The 20411-nt window shown below is 42.6% G+C and overlaps 1 protein-coding gene and 1 pseudogene across 2 annotated transcripts in view; one reads left to right on the forward strand and one right to left on the reverse strand.

Moving 5' to 3' along the window:
• The window catches only part of Ptprn2 (protein tyrosine phosphatase, receptor type, N polypeptide 2), a 792473-nt gene that overhangs the window by 20252 nt on the left and 751810 nt on the right, over positions 1-20411 (forward strand). The gene's annotated exons all lie outside the window — the stretch shown is intronic.
• Positions 862-1996, reverse strand: Gm6750 (annotated as a pseudogene).

The following is a 20411-nucleotide window of genomic DNA, read 5'->3' on the forward strand; positions in this document are numbered from 1 at the left end:
CCTTTTTCCACTGGATGGTTTTAGATCCTTTGTCAAAGATCAAGTGACCATAGGTGTGTGGGTTCATTTCTGAGTCTTCAATTTTATTCCATTGATCTACCTACCTGTCATTGTACCAATACCATGCAGTTTTTATCACTATGCCTCTGTAGTACAGCTGAGGTCAGAGATGGTGATTACCCTAGAAGTTCTTTTATTGTTGGGAATAGTTTTTGCTATCCTAGGTTTTTTTGTTATTCCAGATGAATTTGCAAATTGCCCTTTCTAAGTCAGTGAAGAATTGAGTTGGAATTTTGATGGGGATTGCATTGAATCTGTAGAATGCTTTCAGCAAGGTAGCCATTTTTACTATATTAATCCTGCCAATCCACAAGCATGGGAGATCTTTCCATCTTCTGAGGTCTTTTTTGTTTTCTTTCTTCAGAGACTTGAAGTTCTTGTCATATAGATCTTTCACTTGTTTGGTTAGAGTAACACCAAGATACTTTATACTGTTTGTGACTATTGTGAAGGTGTCATTTCCCTAATTTCTTTCTCAGCCCAATTATCCTTTGAGTATAGGAAGGCTACTGATTTGTTTGAGTTAATTTTATATCTAGTCAGCTTTAGGAGTTCTCTGGTGGAACTTTTTGGGGTCACTTAAGTATACTATCATCTCATTGATTTTTCTCAAAGAACCAGCTCCTGGTTTTGTTGATTCTTTGTATAGTTCTTTCTCTTTCTACTTGGTTGATTTCAGCGTGGAGGTTGATTATTTCCTGCTGTCTACTCCTCTTGGGTGTTTTTGCTTCTTTTGTTCTCAGGAGTACTGTTAAGCTGCTAGTGTATGCTTTCTCCAGTTTCTTTTTTTTTTTTCCAAGCCTAACTGTAACCAGCTTTATTAAAGATTCTTTTCATAAACAATCATGGTATTTCAGGCAGGACATGGGCAGACAATCAACAATATACAAGAACTTCCAAATTCCCTTCTTGTATAGACTACCAAAATCAGAAAGCCACTATAAAACCCAATGAAGTCTTCATTCAATGCTTTGAAAAGGGGGAAGTAGCTTAGAGTGAGGGTTGACATTTCACATTAAGGATGTTGTTTTAACAACTTTTCACAAGCTGACCCTGACTTTCAGGAAACGAACATGGCAGAATTATCAATCTGAAGATCCACAATCTTTTATAAAAGGTACCAGCGCTCTTCTGAGAACACTCAATGAAGTCACTGCAAAGTCCCCATCACTCAATGGACTGGGAAACCAATCTTGGGGGCCAGGTTCCAACAGGTCTCTGGTTTTTAAGGGAATTAAGTCTATGTTGATAGTACAGGGGGAAGAGGATATAAAAGTGAATTTATAGTTTTCCCAGACCACAAGGCATTGTTGTGCCTTGGTGGCCACCTAGGTCAAGACCAGGATCTCTCTCCTGGGAGCCAACAGGAGCCTTCCAAAATTATCAGGGAAAGAGGTTTTCTGTCCTCAATCCAGCTTGGGAGAGATTTTGTTACTGACACATGATCCTTCCCCCACCCAGTAATGAAGTGTTCTGTGTGCTAACAATATAGCTTAAAAAAAAAAAAGTAAAACGAAATTCTGCATTTTTATAAAACTTGATAAAAAATAGTATTTCAAACTGTACAGTCACCAGAAGTACACAGTTATCAAAAATGCACACACATCACTTGGCATCTCCAGCACCTTCAGCTTTCTGTGCCTGGTCTGTTTTGGCATCTCCATTTTCTGCAGGATTATTCGCATCCTTCCCGGCGTCAGCTTTCCCCTTCTTCCCCTTGGGTACCTTCTCTCCCTTCTTCGAAGGGGCCTTTTTAGGTTTGGGCTCTGGCTTTGGAGGAGCAGGTTTAGCAGACAACCTCGCAGATCTTCTCTGTGGCTCGTCCTTCACCTTGGTTTTGTCTCCTTTAGCATCCCCTTCAGCCTTTCTTTTGGGCATGGTGGCGGCAGGGGACGTCGGTGCTGAGCACGGGATACAGCGGCGCGCGGGTTTGCTCCGTCACACTGCTCCCAGTTTCTTTTTGGAGGCACTCAGAACTACGAGTTTTACTCTTAGCACTGCTTTCATTGTTTCCCATAAGTTTGGGTGCCTTCATTTTCATTAAACTCTAAAATGTCTTTAATTTATTTCTTTATTTCTTTTTGACCAAGTTATCATTGACTAGGGCATTGTTCAGCCCTATGTGGGCTTTCTTTTGTCCGTGGTGATCTGATAGGATGCATGGGTTTATTTCAATTTCAATCTTCTTGTATCTGTGGAGTCCTATTTTGTGACCAATTATTTGGTCAGTTTTGGAAAAGGTACCATAAGGTGCTGAGAAGAAGGTATATCCTTTTGTTTTAGGATGAAATGTTTTATAGATATCTGTTAAATCCATTTGGTCCATAACTTCTGTTAGTTTCACTGTATCTCTGTTTAGTTTCTGTTTCGATAATATGATCATTGATGAGAATGGGGTGTTGAAGTCTCCCACTATTATTGTGTGAGATGCAATGTGTGCTTTGAACTTTAGCAAAGTTTCTTTTATGAATGTGGGTGCCCTTGCATTTGGAGCATAGATGTTCAGAATTGAGAGTTCATCTTGGTAGATTATTCCTTTGATGAGTATGAAGTGACCTTCCTTATCTTTTTGATAACTTTTTTTGAAAGTCAATTTTATTCGGTATTAGAAAGGCTACTCCAGCTTGTTTCGTGGGATCATTTGCTTAGAAAATTGTTTTCTAGCCCTTTACTTTGAGGTAGTGTCTGTCTTTGACACTGAGGTGTGTTTCTTATATGCAGCAAAATGCTGGGTCCTGTTTACATATCCAGTCTGTTAGTCTGTCTTTTTACTGGGGAATTGAGACCATTGATGTTAAGAGATATTAAGGACTAGTGATTGTTGCTTCCTGTTACTTTTGTTGTTAGAGATGGAATTATGTTTGTGTGGCTATCTTCTTTTGGGTTTGTTGAAAGAAGATTACTTTTTTTTTTTCCCTAGGGTGTAGTTTCCCTCCTTGTGTTGGCATTTTCCATTTATTATCCTTTGTAGGGATGGATTTGTGGAAAGATATTGTGTAAATTTGGTTTTGTCATGCAATATCTTGTTTTCTCTGTCTATGGCTAGCTTTCAGTCTCTGGTGAGAAGTCTGGTGTAATTCTTATAGGTTATATGTTACTTGACCTTTTTCCCTTACTGCTTTCTAATATCTTTCTTTGTTTTGTGCGTTTGGTGTTTTGACTATTATGTTATGGGAGGGATTTCTTTTCTGGTCCAATCTATTTGGAGTTTCTGTAGGCTTCTTGTATGTTTATGGGCATCTCTTTCTTTAGGTTAGGGAAGTTTTATTCTATAATTTTGTTGAAGATATTTACTGGCTCTTTACGTTGGGAATCGTTGCTCTCTTCTATACCTATTATTCTTAGGGTTGGTCTTCTCATTGTATCCTGGATTTCCTGGATGTTTTGGGTTAGTTAGGAGCTTTTTGCATTTTGTATTTTCTTTGACTGTTGTGTCAATGTTTGCTATGTTATCTTCTGCCCCCGAGATTCTCTCTTCTATCTCTTGTATTTTGTTGGTGATGCTTGATTCTATGACTCCTGATTTCTTTCCTAGGTTTTCTATCTCTAGCATTGTCTTACTTTTTGATTTCTTTATTGTTTCTATTTTCATTTTTAGATCCTGGATGCTTTTGTTCGCTTCCTTCACCTGTTTCTTTGCGTTTTCCTATAGTTCTCTAAGGAATTTTTGTGTTTCCCATTTAAGGGCTTCTAGCTGTTTACCTGTGTTCTCCTGTATTTCTTCTGGTGTGTTGAGGTATCCAGGGCTTGCTGTGGTGGGAGAACTGATTTCTGATGATCCCAAGTAGCCTTGGTTTCTGTTTGCTTATGTTCTTGACCTTATCTCTCGCTATCTGGTTTGTCTCTGGTGTTAGCTGGTCTTGTTGTCTCTGACTGTGGTTTGTCCCCCTGCAAGCCTGTGTGCCACTACTCCTGGGAGACCAGTTTTCTCTGGGAGGAATTTGGGTATGGAGAGCTGTGGCACAGGGTCAGCTCTGGGGTGCAGACAGAAACCAAAAGGGTCCTGTTCCCAGCTGTTCCTTGGTTCCTGTGTCCTGATGGCTCTGCGTGGGTCCCTCTTGGGCCAGGAATTTGAGCAGAAGTGGTGGTCTTACCTATGCTCACAGGTGTATCAGCACTCCCAGGAGACCAGCTCTATCCTAGTGGTGTTTGGGTATGGAGAGCTGTAGCACAGAATCAGATCAGGGCGCTGTGGCACAGGGTCAGCTCAAGGGTGCAGATGGATTCCAGAAGGAATCTGTCCCAGGCTTCTCCTCAGTTCCTGTGTCCCGAGGGCTCTGGGGGGGGGGTGTCCCTCGGAGCAGAAGTGGTGGTTTTATCTGTGCTCACAGGTGTGTCAGCACTCCTGGAGACCAGGACTCTCCTGGAGGTATTTGGGTATGGAGAGCTGTAACATGGGATCAGCTCTGAGGTGAGAGCTCACATCTTGAGTCACAACCACAAGGCAGAAAGAGAATCATGTGAGCTTTTGAAACCTCAAATCCCATTGTCAATGACACACCTTCTTCAACAAAGCCACATCTCCTAATTCTTCCCAAATAGTTTCACCAAGTTGTGGAATTCAAGTATGTAAGTCTATGAGGGCCATTCTCACTCAAATCACCACAATGTGTATCGGATTTATTAGGTTGATTTATATAGGATATTGTCTGGGTAATACAACATGGGCTGTTTCACACATACAAGACTGTCCCAGCCCTTGAGGCCAGATGTCCTAGAATTTCCAATCTGGCACTAAAGGCCTGGAGGTTTCTGGAGAGCTGCTGGTTTCCAGTCTATGTTGAAAATCTAAAGAAGCTGTTCCTAAAAACAGCAAAGGAACAATGTAGCTACAGGAGAGATGAGCTTGTCAGCAAGAGTAAAGGAAAACAGGCAAACAGCAAAAGCTCCCCAACTGTATATGCTTTCCACCTGAGGGGGGGCTTCCATATTTCAAATAATCTGAGCCAGAAAGTCCCTCAAGTCCCTCACAAGAATTCCTGGATACTTGTATTTTAGTTGGTTCTAGATTAAGTTGACAACCAAGATTATTAATCACCATCCCATATATTTGTATGGCACAGGGGAACAAGGGTAGGGAGCTGGGGGACTGGCCTATGTCAGCTTTTTCAACCCTGGGACCTTTCCCATGGGATAGGTGTCACCTCTAACCTCTGCAGAGCCTCTCCCAAAGCTTCCATCCTCACTGTCTGTTCTTTTTATAGCACAAGGCTCCCACATGTCCTGGTCAGCCTCTGTCTCTTCAGGGCTATATACTTCCTCTCTGCTAATTAACTTGTGGCCTCACTGGGGACCTGCGTGCCAAGGTCCTTGTGTGGCAGGAACCTCCATGCCTGTTAATGAGCAAAAGCTAGAGGTCCAGACAGATCTGCCAGGCTTTAGCTTTGACATTTTTACATGGCAACAGTGGAAAGCTTTTCCAAAATAAGTGTGGCCTGTGTAATAGCTAATAGATTTTGTGTGAAATGTAGAAATGCTAACCACATTTAGCCTTGTCAGGCCTGTTGGTCACAGTGATGAGGTGTGGGGTAGAGGAATTTTCTAGCTGTCTGCTAGATGTACCATCTGGTAGACGGTACAGACCATTTAACCACGGGCAGATGTGATGTGAGCTGTCCTGTACTCTGGGAACCATGAGATTTCCTCTAACTTCTGATTGTCTCCACACACGAACAGAAGCTGAGAGTATGGGGAGCTGAAGCAGAAGGCAGCAGCCAACTTCCTAGGGAAAAGGTGTGCTTACACCCGCCTCCCACCAGAGCAAGGTGATGGAGATAAAAGACCTTTTTCCTTTAGACTTCTTTGATGGAGGAGGTTCAAAACCCAGACTCTTCTCCAACTTAGGCCACTGACTTAGAGGCTGAGGTGCTGTACTGTGTCTTAGAGCTGGGGGTCAGGTCAGCAAGTAGCTTACACAAATGGCCCAGGGGCCAGAGAAGGTCCTAGTCGCTATGACCCCCTCTCTGATTTTCTATTCTTGCTCTCTTGGAAACTAACACTTGAACAGAGCTTTTCCATACCAGTGCACCTTCCACCCCCACAAATTTATTTATAATAGATATGATTTATTTATTTGTTTGTTTGTTTGTTTATTTGAAAGGAAATGGCCAAGATGCAGGGCAGTCCCATGGTCAACACCTAGGCCTGGGGCATGATCTGGGAAGTGCTGCCCAGCAGTTCTGTGTCTTGGTTTGCTCATGTATGGTGTGGTGGTAGCAACGCCTGCTCAGGTAAATCTGTTCTTCCTTATCACGAGGAGAGCGCATGTCAGGGTGACAAAGAATCCCATTCCATGGCTGTTCCTAGGTTTCCTGTTTGTTGTAAAGTGCTTAGATCTCAGCCAGAGTTTGAAGTCCCAGTCAAAGATTTGCAGTATGGAACCAAGACCTTCTCTGAGATTCTGAGGGAAGCCACTCTTCTGGTAAAGTATGTGCTCTCATCTTGGTGCTTTGCCACAGAAGTGTTAATGTCAGATGGTCTGTAGTCAAGAGTCCCAGGTGTATTCCTGAAAGACCCATCTCTCCTCAGATGGATCCTGTCACTTTTGGTGTGGCTGCATATAATACTGCTTCTCCATTCTGTTGTGATCACATGTCTGTGTGACTGGCCATAGGCTGTGTGGATCACAGTCCAGTAATATGTATGGGTGTGTGTGAGGTTGCAGATAGGTCTAATCTAACCCTGACTACAAGGGACATGGAAGCCTGACTCAGAACTATGTCATGTATGCCCTTTGACCCTCTTGGTTTTGTAAAGGAGTTTCTTGGGTATCCTGTTTACTTTGTCCTTGCCTTTATCCCCGAAGAACAATTTTCTGTTTCAAATTGTATTTTCATTTATTTATGTGTGTGTGTGTGTGTGTGTGTATGTGTGTGTGTGTGTTTTGAGAGATGCTAGTCAGCTCTTCTTCCCATGGCCATGAAGTATGTTCTTTTACATGGATCAGCTCCACACATACTCCTTCAGGCTCCCAGTAGTATATTGGCTTTGCATGAGAATAGGAGCCGCTGTTCTTAAGTGCTAAATGGTCTATTAATAATAAGTGATTTTAACATGGCTGTTTATGCTGGAGACAAGCAGAGTCTGAGTGTGGCTGTCTCTGGGGGGTCACTGCATTGATCTGCATCCACTTGGTGCTTGGATTACAGTTCATCCTTATGATTTTTCCCACATAGAGGACAGATAGAGAACAGGGCTGCCTGTCCCCATCTGCCTGTTACAGTGCCCCCTAACTCCAAGGAATGGCATCAGGAAGTGATGCCTTCAGGAGGTGATAAGCTCTGATGTTGGGCCTGTGATGAAAGAAGTGCCATTCAGGATTGCAGTAAGTGACAGGGAGCTGCCAGACTCTTCACCACAAGGAAGACACCTAAGGATAGCAAGTACCTGACCTCTGCCTCCAGTCTCCAGGGGGAACATATATATCACTTCCTTCCTCCCTCCCTTTCTTCCTCCCTCCCTCCCTCCCTCCCTCCCTTCCTTCCTTCCTTCCTTCCTTCCACCTCCTTTCTTTTTAACTTGTTATTGATTCTTTGTGAATTTTACATAATGCACCCTAATCCCACTCATCTCCCTATCCATTTGTACCTATTCTTTGCTCTTGCACAACCCCCCAAAAGAAAAATAAATATCATTGCAGAAGCTATAGTATGTCACAGTGTGTCCTACAGTATATCCTTTTGTTCACACATTAAAAAAAAAGATTTATTTATTTATTATATGTAAGTACACTGTAGCTGTCTTCTGACACTCCAGAAGAGGGAGTCACATCTCATTACAGATGGTTGTGAGCCACCATGTGGTTGCTGGAATTTGAACTCGGGACCTTTGGAAGAGCAGTCAGTGCTCTTAATTGCTGAGCCATCTCTCCAGCCCCTTGTTCACACATCTTTACTTGCAAATGTTCATTGCAATGAGTCATTGGTCTGGCTCAAGGCCTCTCTGCCTTCTGTTACACTATAAATACTGATTCTCACTGGGACTCTTCTCCAACATCCTATTGCTCCCTTGTGTCGTGGAGATTCTTCTGCTTTGGATCTGCAGGACCAGCTCACATGCTCCAGCAGTTGATAGATGGGGTAGATGTTGGGATTGGCCAACTCAAAGCCCTAGATCTAGGCCTGGGTGCTAGCTGAGCTAGTCAGCTCATCAGCTCTCCAGCACCCACACTACCAGGGTGAGCTCTTCAGCACTGCCCTGGCTAGTTCACCCGATGCTGCAGCCAGCAAAGGGCAGAGCTAGTTCTCCTGCTCTCATGCCTTCAGGGCCAGCTCACTCAAGCCCAAGCCAGCAGGACCAGATCTATTGTGCTGCCCATGAGAGGTACAAGAAGACCTATGGTTTTATGTATCTCACCATCTCAGAGCTTCCTCAAGACTGTGGGGCTTCAGCTAGTGTAGGTGACCAGAGGGCAAGCATGGTGGTAAACTGAGGTCTCTGAAGGTCTTATTTTGGTGTTTACCTCTGTGCAAAGCATCTTGCCTGCTGGAGGACTCCGTGATGTGATGTGCCTAGTCACCCGAGCATCAGTGGCAGCTATTAGAGTGGAGTGCCCTAACCAGGCACCTTGGAGACCTGAGGTATTGCCTAGGCCACATTGAATAAGGAGATGTGAGTCAGAATCAGAGTGTATGGAGGGTTTTTTAAAGAGAATGAAATTCCACTCTAGCTGGTCTGTTTAGTCTTTAAGAAGTTTCTTGCTTCAGTAGGACCATGTATGACTGCCAGGGCTGTTGGCCTGGCTGAATGGTACTGACTGAAGAACCATCTGGTCTACCAGGCTCATCCTTGACTCTCATTCCTGAGGCCACTGGATTTTCTGTGGCAACAGACATTACAGATTCATAATTTTGATGGATACTCTGTAGAACAAATTAGTATTTAAAAAAAAAGATTTATTTATTTATCTATCTATCTATCTATCTATCTATCTATCTATCTATCTATCTATTTATTTATTTATTTATTTATTTATTTATTTATTTATTTAAAGTACATTGTAGCTGTTTTCAGATGAACCAGAAGAGGGAATCAGATCCCATTACAGATGGTTGTGAGCCACCAGGTGGTTGTTGGAATTTGAACTCAGGACCTTTGGAAGAGCAGTCAGTGCTCTTACCCACTGAGCCATCTCTCCAGCCCACAAATTAGTTTTAATATAAATATATGTAGTAACTTAGTACAGCAGTTGTATTTCTTTATCCTGGCTACTTCACAGGATGAAATAAAAAGATTTATTTTAAAGATTCATCTCAGTACCTGGGCAGTCTATCTTAATACCCTAAAATAATCTGGCTACCTTCTAGCTCAGTAATATTTGTGGTTAGGCCTTCCATGGCTGCTAAACTCTCAGGAACCCTTTTCTCCTTCCTCCTCATGGCTAATCTGCATGTCCCTTCCTCTCTCTTTCCTTCCCCTGGTTGTTGGAATTTCTACCCAATTCTTTCTTCTGCCCAGCCAGTGGGTGATCAGCATTTATCAAGAAGGCAGAGAATAAATGGTAAGAATTGTTTACACAAACTTGAGACAGGATATTCTTGGCATAAGCATTACAATGCTGTGTCCAGACTGAAACAGGACATAGGGGCAGAAAAATCAGCAATTGAATGATACAGGGACAACCTTTACACAGTGCACAAAATCATTATGCCTACAAAACCCTGAAATGTTCTTTAGACTCTGATACCTTCTGGATTATTCTGGCTTCACTGAACTATAAGCAGTTACTTAATGCCCTGCTCTGCCTAAGATTTCTGTATTTCAACCCTCACATTTGTATGTCAACCTTCCTCTACCAAGGTTTTGGCACTGGCCATTCCCTTCTGAGTCCAGGCCTACCCCACCAATCAGTCTATTGTTTTATTTAGGATTCTGGGAAGAAGGCCCAAGGCAATCAGGGCTCCTGCCAGAGCTACCAGAGCCTGTGATGCTTAGGAGCTTGGCCCCCAGGCCTGTTCAGACTCAGGTGGCTCTTGTCTCTGCAGAGCCTGCAGAGCCTGAAGAGTCACAGAGTTATTAGCAGAGGAGGAAATCATGCCCCTGGAAGCTGCTGCTTAATCACAGACACTGTGGGAGCCTTCCCCAGAGAGGCATTGGCATAGTTAAACATCCATTTGGCACCAAAGGCTGCCTGTGGAGCAGGATGTGGTTGCTTCAGCTGTATCTGGGAGATGGGTGTGGGCTGAGAGATTCCAGACCAGGAGCAAGTGGGGGTACTCCATCACTCATCTGATCTTCTGTCCCCTAATTAGAAGATGACTCAAGAAGAACTTGGCAAGAGTTGGTAGGGTTCACCATATTCCAGCCAAATAAAACAGAATGTTGTCCTGTGTTTGTGTATGCTTGTCTCTGTGTATTTCTCTGTGTCTATATATCTATGTATACCTACCATTGTATGTCTGCATGTCTGTTTATCTACATGTGAGTGTGGGTGGATCTGTGTCTGTGTATCTGTCTTTGTGTATCTGCATGTCTGTATGTTTCTATTTGTTGGTGTATGTGTGCTTGTCTGTGGGTTGTCTCCGTATCTGTGTGTCCATGTATGTCTCTCTGTGTTGTCTGCATGTCTGAGTATGTTGTGTGAGTTATATGTCTGTTCTTGTGTCTATGTATGTATGTATATCTATCTATCTATCTATCTATCTATCTATCTATCTATCTATCTATCTGTCTGTCTGTCTGTCTGTCTGTCTGTCTGTCTGTCTGTCTGTCTGTCTGTCTATCTATCTATCTATCTATCTATCTATCTATCTATCTATCTATGTGTCTTTCTGTCTGTCTGGGTATGTAGCAGGAGCTAGAACAGGTGCAGTCCTTTAGGAAGTAGCTGTTACGGCTATGAGCCAAAATATGGAGGTCAGAGTAGTTCTATTTTTGTCGTTGTGATAAATGTTTAAAAGTTTAATTTGAAAGAAAAAAGGATTTCTTTCGGCTCATGGTTTCAAGGATGGCTGGATGCATTGCTTTGAGCTTGAGATGAGGCAGAATATCATGGTAGTGGAAGCATGTGGAAAGACTCCTCATCTCATGACAGCCAGGAAACAGAGAGAGAAGAGAAGTAGGCAAGATATGTCTTTCTTGGGCATGTCTATGGTGACCTACTTCTTCTAATGAGGTCCCACCCCTTATTTATATCCCACCAATAATGCCAATAAATTATGAATCCATCAAAATATTGATCCATTGGTGAGGTCAGAATTCTTATGGTCTCATTTCCCCTCAATGATTAAAATTGCCAGCTGAGAACTAAGTTCCCAACACATGAGCCTTTAGGGGACCCTTCATATTCAAACTGTCAGGTGAGACTCTCAGCCACTCCATAGCTGAATAACGTTTCTAGACAGGTATGTTGTGGGATCCTCTCTATTTTTGCAAACCAGATCAGACACCATAGATACTGGGCTTGCCTGATTTGCCGGTGGGAATACACATTGCCTGAAAGGCAACAACTCAGAATTTTCAATCGCCTATCCTTAAATCATGACAGATTTAAATCAGACAACACTGAGTTCCACAGACATTCTGCCTTTCTCTGGCCTTCCCATTTTATGCTTGGACTTCTCATCCACCCATAGCTGGTGGCACCAAAGTCTCATGAACCCAGCATCCAACATGGACCTGATACCCTGGGAAGTTCTGCCAATGAGGTGCATAGGGAAACTCAACAGATAGGAAGGTCTGTTTTTATTAAAGATCAAACTGGGCAATGGTTCAAACTACATACTTTCAACACACGATGACACAGAATATTCAGTACCATTCCAGAATACAGGAAAAGGAGTATATTGAAGAAATACTACACTAAACTAAGACTAAAACCAGGTAGGGCAAACTCCAAACTCTGTCTTAGATGTCTTGCCTGATATCCCATTTCATCCAGCTTTGCAGACTGTAACAAACTTTTCTCTTTCTACACCCTCTCTGTAGCTCCTCAGTAGGCATCTTGCAGCTCTGGCATCTCCAATATCTTAGGATATCTAACACAATTTAGGTTTTACATTTACAGCCTCACACAATGGCCTCTGGCCATGCACAGACTTCCCTACCACCAGCCTGGCTTCAGTTTTCTTTCCTTAACTGTAAAAGAAGATTCTACAACCCCTTTCCTGTGTCCTTCTCACTCTTAAATCCAGAACCACCATGTGACTGGAACTGCCAAGTTCTGCTTGTTTGGGATGGAATCTGCCCCCCTCCTGGGATTGCATTTAAGTAATCCTTGACTTGTTGATACTTTGTAGGTGAAGGTCCTCTTCTTTCTCAGTTTGCAGGATTAGATGGTGGGGTCTTGCCCTGAGGTACCACTCCCTTTGTTCCATTCAGCACCAGGCTTTTCTTCCAGCTTCTCTCCTTGAGCACAGGACTTGGCTTCAACATTACTTTTTTTTTAAAAGATTTTATTTATTTATTATATATATATGACAAGTACACTATAGCTGTCTTCAGAGACACCAGAAGAAGGCATCAGATCCCATTACAGATGGTTGTGAGCCACCATGTGGTTTCTGGGAATTGAACTCAGGACCTCTGGGAGAGCAGTCAATGCTCTTAACCACGGAGCCATCTCTCCAGACCCCCAACATTACATTTTACTCTCTCTCTCTCTCTCTCTCTCTCTCTCTCTCTCTCTCTCTCTCTCTCTCTCTCTCATTTCTCTCCCTTTCTCTCTGTTCTCTTCTCTTCTTTCTCTTCTCTTCTCTTCTCTTCTCTTCTCTTCTCTTCTCTTCTCTTCTCTTCAAACTGTACATTTTTCAAAAGTTTAATTTTTTATTCACTTTACATCCTGATGGAATGGAAGCCCCTCCCTCCTCTCCTCCCAGTCCTGCTCTTACAAATCCCTCCCCTTAACCCTCCCCTTCTCCTTAAAGAAGGGGAAGCCCCCTTGGATAGCGCCCCACCCTGGGACATCTAGTCCAGAAGGACTAAGAGCATCCTCTCTTGCTGAGGCCCAGCCAGGCAGTCCAGGTAAGGGAAGGAATCAAAGGCAGGCAAGAGAGTCAGAGACAGCCCCATCTCCAATTGTTAGGAGACCCCACATGAAGACCAAGCTGCACATCCACTACAACTGTGGGGGGCCATGGTTCAGCCCCTGCATGTTCTTTGGTTGATAGTTCAGTCTCTGTGAGTTCTCATGGGCCCAGGTTAGTTGACTCTGTAGGTTTTATTGTCCTTGACCCCTCTGGATCATTCAGTTCTAGCCTTCATTCTTACACATTCATTCCCTGAGCTCTACCTGGTGTTTGGCTGTGGGTCTCGGCATCTGCCTCCATCCACTGCTGAATGAAGCCTCTCAGGAGACAGTTATGTTAGGTTCCCATCTGCAAGTATAGCAGAGTATTATTAATATTGTCAGGGGTTGGGTCTCAAGTTGGGGCAGTCATCAGTTGGCCGTTTCCTCAGTTTCTGCTCTATCTTTATCCTTGCACATCTTGTAGGCAGGACAGATTTTGGGTTGAAGGTTTTGTGGATGGGTTGATGTCCCCCCTCCCTCCTCTGGAAGGTCCTGCCTGACTGCAGAGGATGGCCACTTCAGTCTCTTTATCCCCCAATGGTAGTAATCTCAGCTAAGGTCACTCCCATAGACTCCAAATAACCTTACCCATCCGATGGTAGCTGAGAGCTCACATTTGATCCTTAAGTTTGAGGTGGGTGGGGAGGAAGAGAGAGAACACAAACATGAGTCTGGACCTGACATGGACTTTCAAAACACATTTCTTTCAATACAGCTGTACACACTTCGACTAGACCACATAGCTAATCTTTCCCTAATTATTCTGCCAATTAATGTCCAAGCATTCAAACATATGAGTCTAGGGGGATTATTCCCATTCAAACCACCATACTCACTAAGGTTGCAAGATAAAAAATCAATGTAAAATTTAGTATCTTTTTAATAAACACATGATACATTTATTAAAAGGAAACTAATAGAACAATCTTAATAGTTATAAAAATGCTCCTGAAAATAAAGTTAACCTAGAAATACAGATGGAAATTAACATTTATGAAAGAAGCTAAAGAGGATATTACAAAGCTCCTATATTCATAAATGGGAAGAATTGATATTAAGAATGTGCATATTACCCAATGCGGTCTACAGATCAAATGCAATTCTTATTAAAATACAAATTTTTATATTTATTTATTTTTCACACAAATTAAAAACCCCCAAATTTACATGGAAATATAAGGACCCCAGATAGTTAACCCTGAGCAAACCACAAAGCTGGAGACATTGCAGTTCTTGATGTGAAAGCACAGTAGAAAGTTGTTGCAACCAAAGCCTCACCTGGTAGTGACATGAGTCAGAAATAAGTCCATGTGTTTACAAACAAAGGCAGTAAGAATAAAGACTGGCTGGCTCATAGAATTGTTAAATACAAGTTGTTTTAAGATGAAGTTATTCAGGCTAAAACGGAGGACTAATCTCATTATACAGATAAATCAGAGGTATCACTGCCCTGTAGTTTAACCTCAACATCTACTTTTTGCTGTTCCCCTGTACAACTATTTGTTTATTGTGTTGCTTTTCCAATCTGCTGAATGAATGAATGAGTGAGTGAGTGATGCATACTCTGCTCTTGATATGGTAAGAATCACATTGTATATCTCAGTTGCCAACAAGTTAATAATGGTGAACTTTCATCATGAAAAAGATGACATACTTCAGATAGTAATACCACCTGAAAACTAATGTATGTTGTAGTCATTGTTATATCTAAGACATTTGATCTAAAATTATAATTTATTTCATTGGCTAATTTTTCCTGACTGTTGCTATATGCCATGGCTTCAAAAGTAACTGAATGATTAAATGAATGATTTAAAATGATTAAATGAATTATTATGTTATTTGGTTATAGAATAGTAGAAATAATATCTCTTATGTACATATTATCTGCAGTATGCAATAAATAATTTCAAACAATTGAAAAAGAATAGAGACTGGGAAAAGGACAGGTTCCTCGGTAAATGGCGCTGGGAACACCAGAAATCATGTAGTTGGTCAAACATGACTCAGACATCTCATCCTGCAAACCACCTGGCTCAAATGACCCCAATGTGAGGCAGGGGACTGTGAAACTCCTGGAAGAAAAGCATAAGTACATCATGGCATTGACACGGGCAGGGGACAGTCTGCAGCGTGAAGAGACAGCTGTGCCTTGGAGGAAATCTTTGCAAACTGTCCATTTGTGAAGTGATGACTTCCAGCATAGAAGGACCTCAAAAGGCAAATAGAAAAAAGCATATAAGAAGACAAGATCCAATCAATCCAGTTAAACCATGGGCAAACTAACTAATTAGACATCCCTGGTTTGTTTGTTCTTCTAACTAGTTCTCTGAGAACTTCATGCAATGTGTTTTAGCAATATCTACCCCACCCCACCCCCCAACTTTTGCCAGAATTCCCTGTTTCCCTCTTTAAAAACAGGAAAACCCAGGCAATCAAGTCCAGTTTCTGTTACCCATATACTTTTGGGTATGTGGCCTTCCACTGGATCCTAGAAAAACCTACCAGGAGCCAGACTCTTAAAAAGAACAGAATCTCTTTCTTCCAGCAGCTACCAGTCCCCAATATCTCTCAGTAGGAGACGGCCATACCCTCTCCTCAGGCTGAAATTCTCGTCTGGCTTGAGTTTATGTAGGTCTTGTACATGCTGTCACAACAGCTGAGAGTCCATGTGCACAATCGCTCTGCTGTGTCTAGAAAAACATTTTGCTTTAGCCATCTATTGCCTTTGGCTCTTACACAATTCCTGCCACCTCTCCCACAATGTTCCCCCAACCTAGGGAAGAAGGGATATGGCACAGTTTTCTTGAGGGAAATATACACACAAGATCAAGAAGTATATCACAAAACACTCACTACTAATGGTCAGGAAATTGCAAATTAAAGCCACAGTGAAATGTCCTCGCTGGAGATATCAAAGTTCTGGCCTCACATGAATAAACTCCTAAGATTAGTCCCCAGCATCAAGAATATAAAGCACATGAGATATCTTTCTGGTTACTTTTCTGTCAGCTTGACAAAGTCAGAGTCAACTGGGAAGATGAACACTTGTTTGAGAAAATGCCTGAGTCAGGTTGGCCGGTAGACAAACCTGTGGATGTTCTCTTGATTAATGATTGACATGTGAGGGTCCAGTCTACTATGGCAGTGACCACCCTTGGGTAGGTGGTCCTGAGTATTATAATAAAGTAGGCTAAGCAAGCCAGGCAGAGCAAGCTAGTAAAGAGTGGTCTTCCATGCTCTCTGTTTCAGTTCCTGCCTCCAGGTTCCTGCCCTGCCTGTGTTTCTGCCTTGGCTTCCCTCAGTGACAGACTGTCCTTATCACAACAGTAGGAAGCAACCTAGGACAGAAATCACCTCACTGCAGTTAGAATGACTATCATCATGAAGATAAAAAAAATAAATGTATAAAGAAAATACTGTATGTATCCACAAAGGAGTAATTTTCAGTCATTAAGAAAAATAAACTTATGTCCCCTGCAGGAATTGGATGGAAGTAGAGATCAAGGTGTTAAGGAAAATAAGACGTGAAATTACAAAATGGAGTATTTTAGAAGAGGAACTGGAGCCATGGGAGGGGAAGGGGGACAAATGTGGATCCTAGGGAAATGAAACCCACCGTTTTATACTATGAATGTATACTGATAAAGTATTTTAAAAGATGAAAAAATACTGGTGATTATGTAGAGAAAGGAGAAGCTTCATGCCCAGCTGATGGAATGGATAACCATCATGGGGAACAGCACGGAGGCTCTGCCATACGCCCACCTATTTTGGGGCTGCAGCTGAAGGACTTGAAATCAGTAGGCATAAAGGCATCCGAGTTACATATTTATTGTGGTGCTATTCACAATAGCCAAGGCACATAACTTAGGTATCTACCAATAAATGGGTGAATAAAAATGCAGAATATATAAACACTGGAATACCATTTTGATAATATAGGTTTTTCATTTTCAGTAATAGTGATAGAACTGGAGTACATTATAATAAGTGGAATAAGCCAGAAACAGAAAGAATAATAGCACACATTATCCTTTATATATAAAACCTAAAATGTTGCTCTCAAAAAGTAGAGAATAGTTAGGAAAACCACAGGCCTCAATTTCTGGATGAGTCCAGATTGAGGCTACCCATTGGCAGATTGGCTGCATCTGACTCTCTCTTGGTCTCACCAAGACACAGTGGCTTACTCTGTGTCAACTGAAGAAACCATGGGGGAACCTAAGAAGAAGGTGGGGACTGCAGGTACTATGCTAGTTGGGAGAGACAAAACTGGCATTTTCCAGCTCAGGAGGAGAGGGTAGCTATCAGGTACAGAGGAAGTTTTGGGAGAGAACTCCTGATGCTCAGGACTATAGTTGACAATGATTCAGTCTTTCAAAATAGCTGATAGAGGGCTGAGAGATGGCTCAGCAGTTAAGAGCACTGACTGCTCTTCCAGAGGTCCTGAGTTTAATTCCCAGCAACCACATGGTGACTTACAACCATCTATAATGGGATCCAATGCCTTCTTCAGGTGTGTCTGAAGAGAGTGACAGTGCACTCACATACATAAAATAAATAAAAAGAACAAGTGCATCCAAGACTTGCTCATTAAAAAAAAATGGCTGATAGAGAGGATTTTAAATGTTTCTAACAAATAACAAATGTCTGAGGTAATCATGCTTCTGTGGTCACCCTGATCTGAGCCCTATACACCAAGCGCATTCTCTTTCACAAATATACACAATTACCATGTACCCATTAAAGGTGAAAATCTATTAGAACCATTTGTAATAATTAAGATTCTATATTTTTTGTCATGAGGGCATTTTAAAAAGTAAGTAGTCCCTGGTTGGTCCTTTCAGACCTGTAGGAGCATATGTATAGGATGACCTTGCAATCTGATTTTACTGCCTTGCCCTCCCAGCCACTGGGATTTCAGGCATGCACCCTCAAGCACTCCAAAGGCTGAGCTAGACCCACAACCCCTATAAACATATATTATAGCACACACAAATAGGTGGAGAGATCTGAGATCTGCAGGTGGCAGCCTGAAGGGCCAGTCCAGGCTCAAGTCTGAGGTCAGAAAGAGACCATGTAAGAGCCCCACTTTTTTCAGCTTTCTTATTCTACTCAGGTTATGCAGTCTGACCCAGCGCAGGAGGACAGTGTTTCCCTTAGCCTTTCTCTCGGGGCTTTGGTTTCACTCAAGTTACATACATAACTATACCCAGAGCAACTCTCAAAGGCCAAGGTGATCAAGCTTCTTCAGTTGACACAGGGTGAGCCACTGTGTGCTAGTGAGAGTCAGATGCAGCGAATCTGCCAATGGGTATCTTAGATCTGGACTCATCCAGAAATTGAGGGTTGTGGCTGCTTTATAAACATAGCAAACCTTGTATGACCTAGGTTCAAGGATGTGGTCACAAGGACATCAACACCAACACTGTCTGTTATACTCCAACTTGTATAGAAGGACAAGGGCTCTCTCAAGGCATTCTGTCCTCTTTGTTGAGGGTGTCATCTCTGACTTGGAAGAATCTGCAGGGCTGGGGTATCCAGACACTTTGAATGGGGCTGTAGAATTCATTCACATGTAGCTATTGCTGTAGGATATGTTACCCTGACCAGAGGGTCCTAACAGGTCTATGTTATGGCTTCTGGGGGATGATTCGTGGAGTCCACCTCAGTCTCTACTACAAGTGATGTTCGCTGATGGGGAACCAGCAGCATACCAGCTCTGCTTAGGAGCATCTTCTGCCAAGCTCACTGGCTTGCTTTTTGGTAGGAATCTGAAACTGAGGCTGCCCTCAGTCCTCTGCTTCCAATTTTCCCTGTGGATGGAAGTGGAATTGATTGGGCCTGTTATAGCAGTGTCTACCTCGGAAGTGAGGTGACAAGAACCCAGAAGAGGCAGCGAGGCTGGTGCCCGAGGTCTGTTTCTTGTCTAGAGTCAGCTCTGGTCTGCACCTGTACCACAAATCTGAAAGGGTACCTACTGTGACCCACGGTCTTGCCTAGATTCCTAGCACACAGTTTGTCACTTTAAGTTATTTTAAAAATGTTCAGTGTCAAGATCCCTGGCAGTTGAGATGTCTATCATATTTGCTTTGGGATTTACCAGTTACAGGAATGGTTTGCAATTTAAACACTTGTGATTCTCTCTGGGTAGTGCTGGCAGTCACATCCAGAAGGTTTGCAGTGAACAGAAAGCTGGGAATCCTTATCTCAATGTTTGCACTCCCAGCCTTTTACCATAAACTTGCTCTGTGGTGTTAATGTTATCCCGACACCCCTCCTTTGATGGTAATCTATGTTTAAGGCTGCTGTCATATATCTTTTAAAATTTAGCATAATTAACCAGTTAGAATATATTCATGGGGGTCAGAGAGGCGAGGTGATGTTTAAGAGCACGTTTTGTCTTTGCAGAGGACCCCAGTTCAATTTCCAGCACCCAAGTCAGTTGTCTCACAGCCTCGTGCAACTCCAGTTCCAGAGGATCTGGCACCTTCTCCTGGCCTTTGTGGGCACACACGGAAACACACATATACCCACATGCAAATATGCATATGTATTTATCAACGTACGTGCATGTACATAGTTAAAAGTAAAAGTAATCTTTAAAAATATACGTTTGTTTTAAATTGACATATAGTAATTATATACACTTAGGGTACAGTGTCACATTTCAAGGTATGTCCACAACATGCAGTGATCAGATTGGAGTGAAGGGCCATCCATCATCTCAGCCATTTGTCATTTCTCTGTGCTGGGAATACACCCCTCACTGCCCTGTAGTTTAACTTCAACATCTACTTTTTGCTCTTCCCCTGTACAACTATTTGTTTATTTTGTTGCTTTTCCAATCTGCTGAATGAATGAATGAATGAATGAATGAATGGACTTTTGAGACAGTCTCATTAGTTAGCTCTGGCTGGCCTGCATGGCACAGAGAACCTTCTGACCCTACCACCATGCAAGCCCCTGCTTATTCTTTTAAAGCTCTCTTTTCTGGGGGGGGGTCAGAATTAGGTATGTGGAGGGACAGGAAAAAGACCTAGAGGGACAGGAGAAGAAATGGCAATCTGCAGCTGCTTGGGTTGGAGGTTGGAGAATATTTAGGAAGTCCTAGAGACCTGAGACGGGGGAGGCTCCTAGGAGTCAATGCAGGTGACCTTAGGTAAGATGCCTAACAGTGGGGACATGGAACCTGAAGAGACTACCTCCTATAGCCAGGCAGGACCTCCAGTGGAGGGATAAGGACACCAAACCATCCATAAAACTTTTGATCCAAAATTTGTCCTGTCTAAAAGAAATGCAGGACAAAGATGGAGCAGAGACTGAAGGAGTGATCAGCCGA

The sequence above is a fragment of the Mus musculus genome, chromosome 12 (genome assembly GCF_000001635.26).
Source record: "Mus musculus strain C57BL/6J chromosome 12, GRCm38.p6 C57BL/6J".
Lineage (NCBI taxonomy): Eukaryota > Metazoa > Chordata > Mammalia > Rodentia > Muridae > Mus > Mus musculus.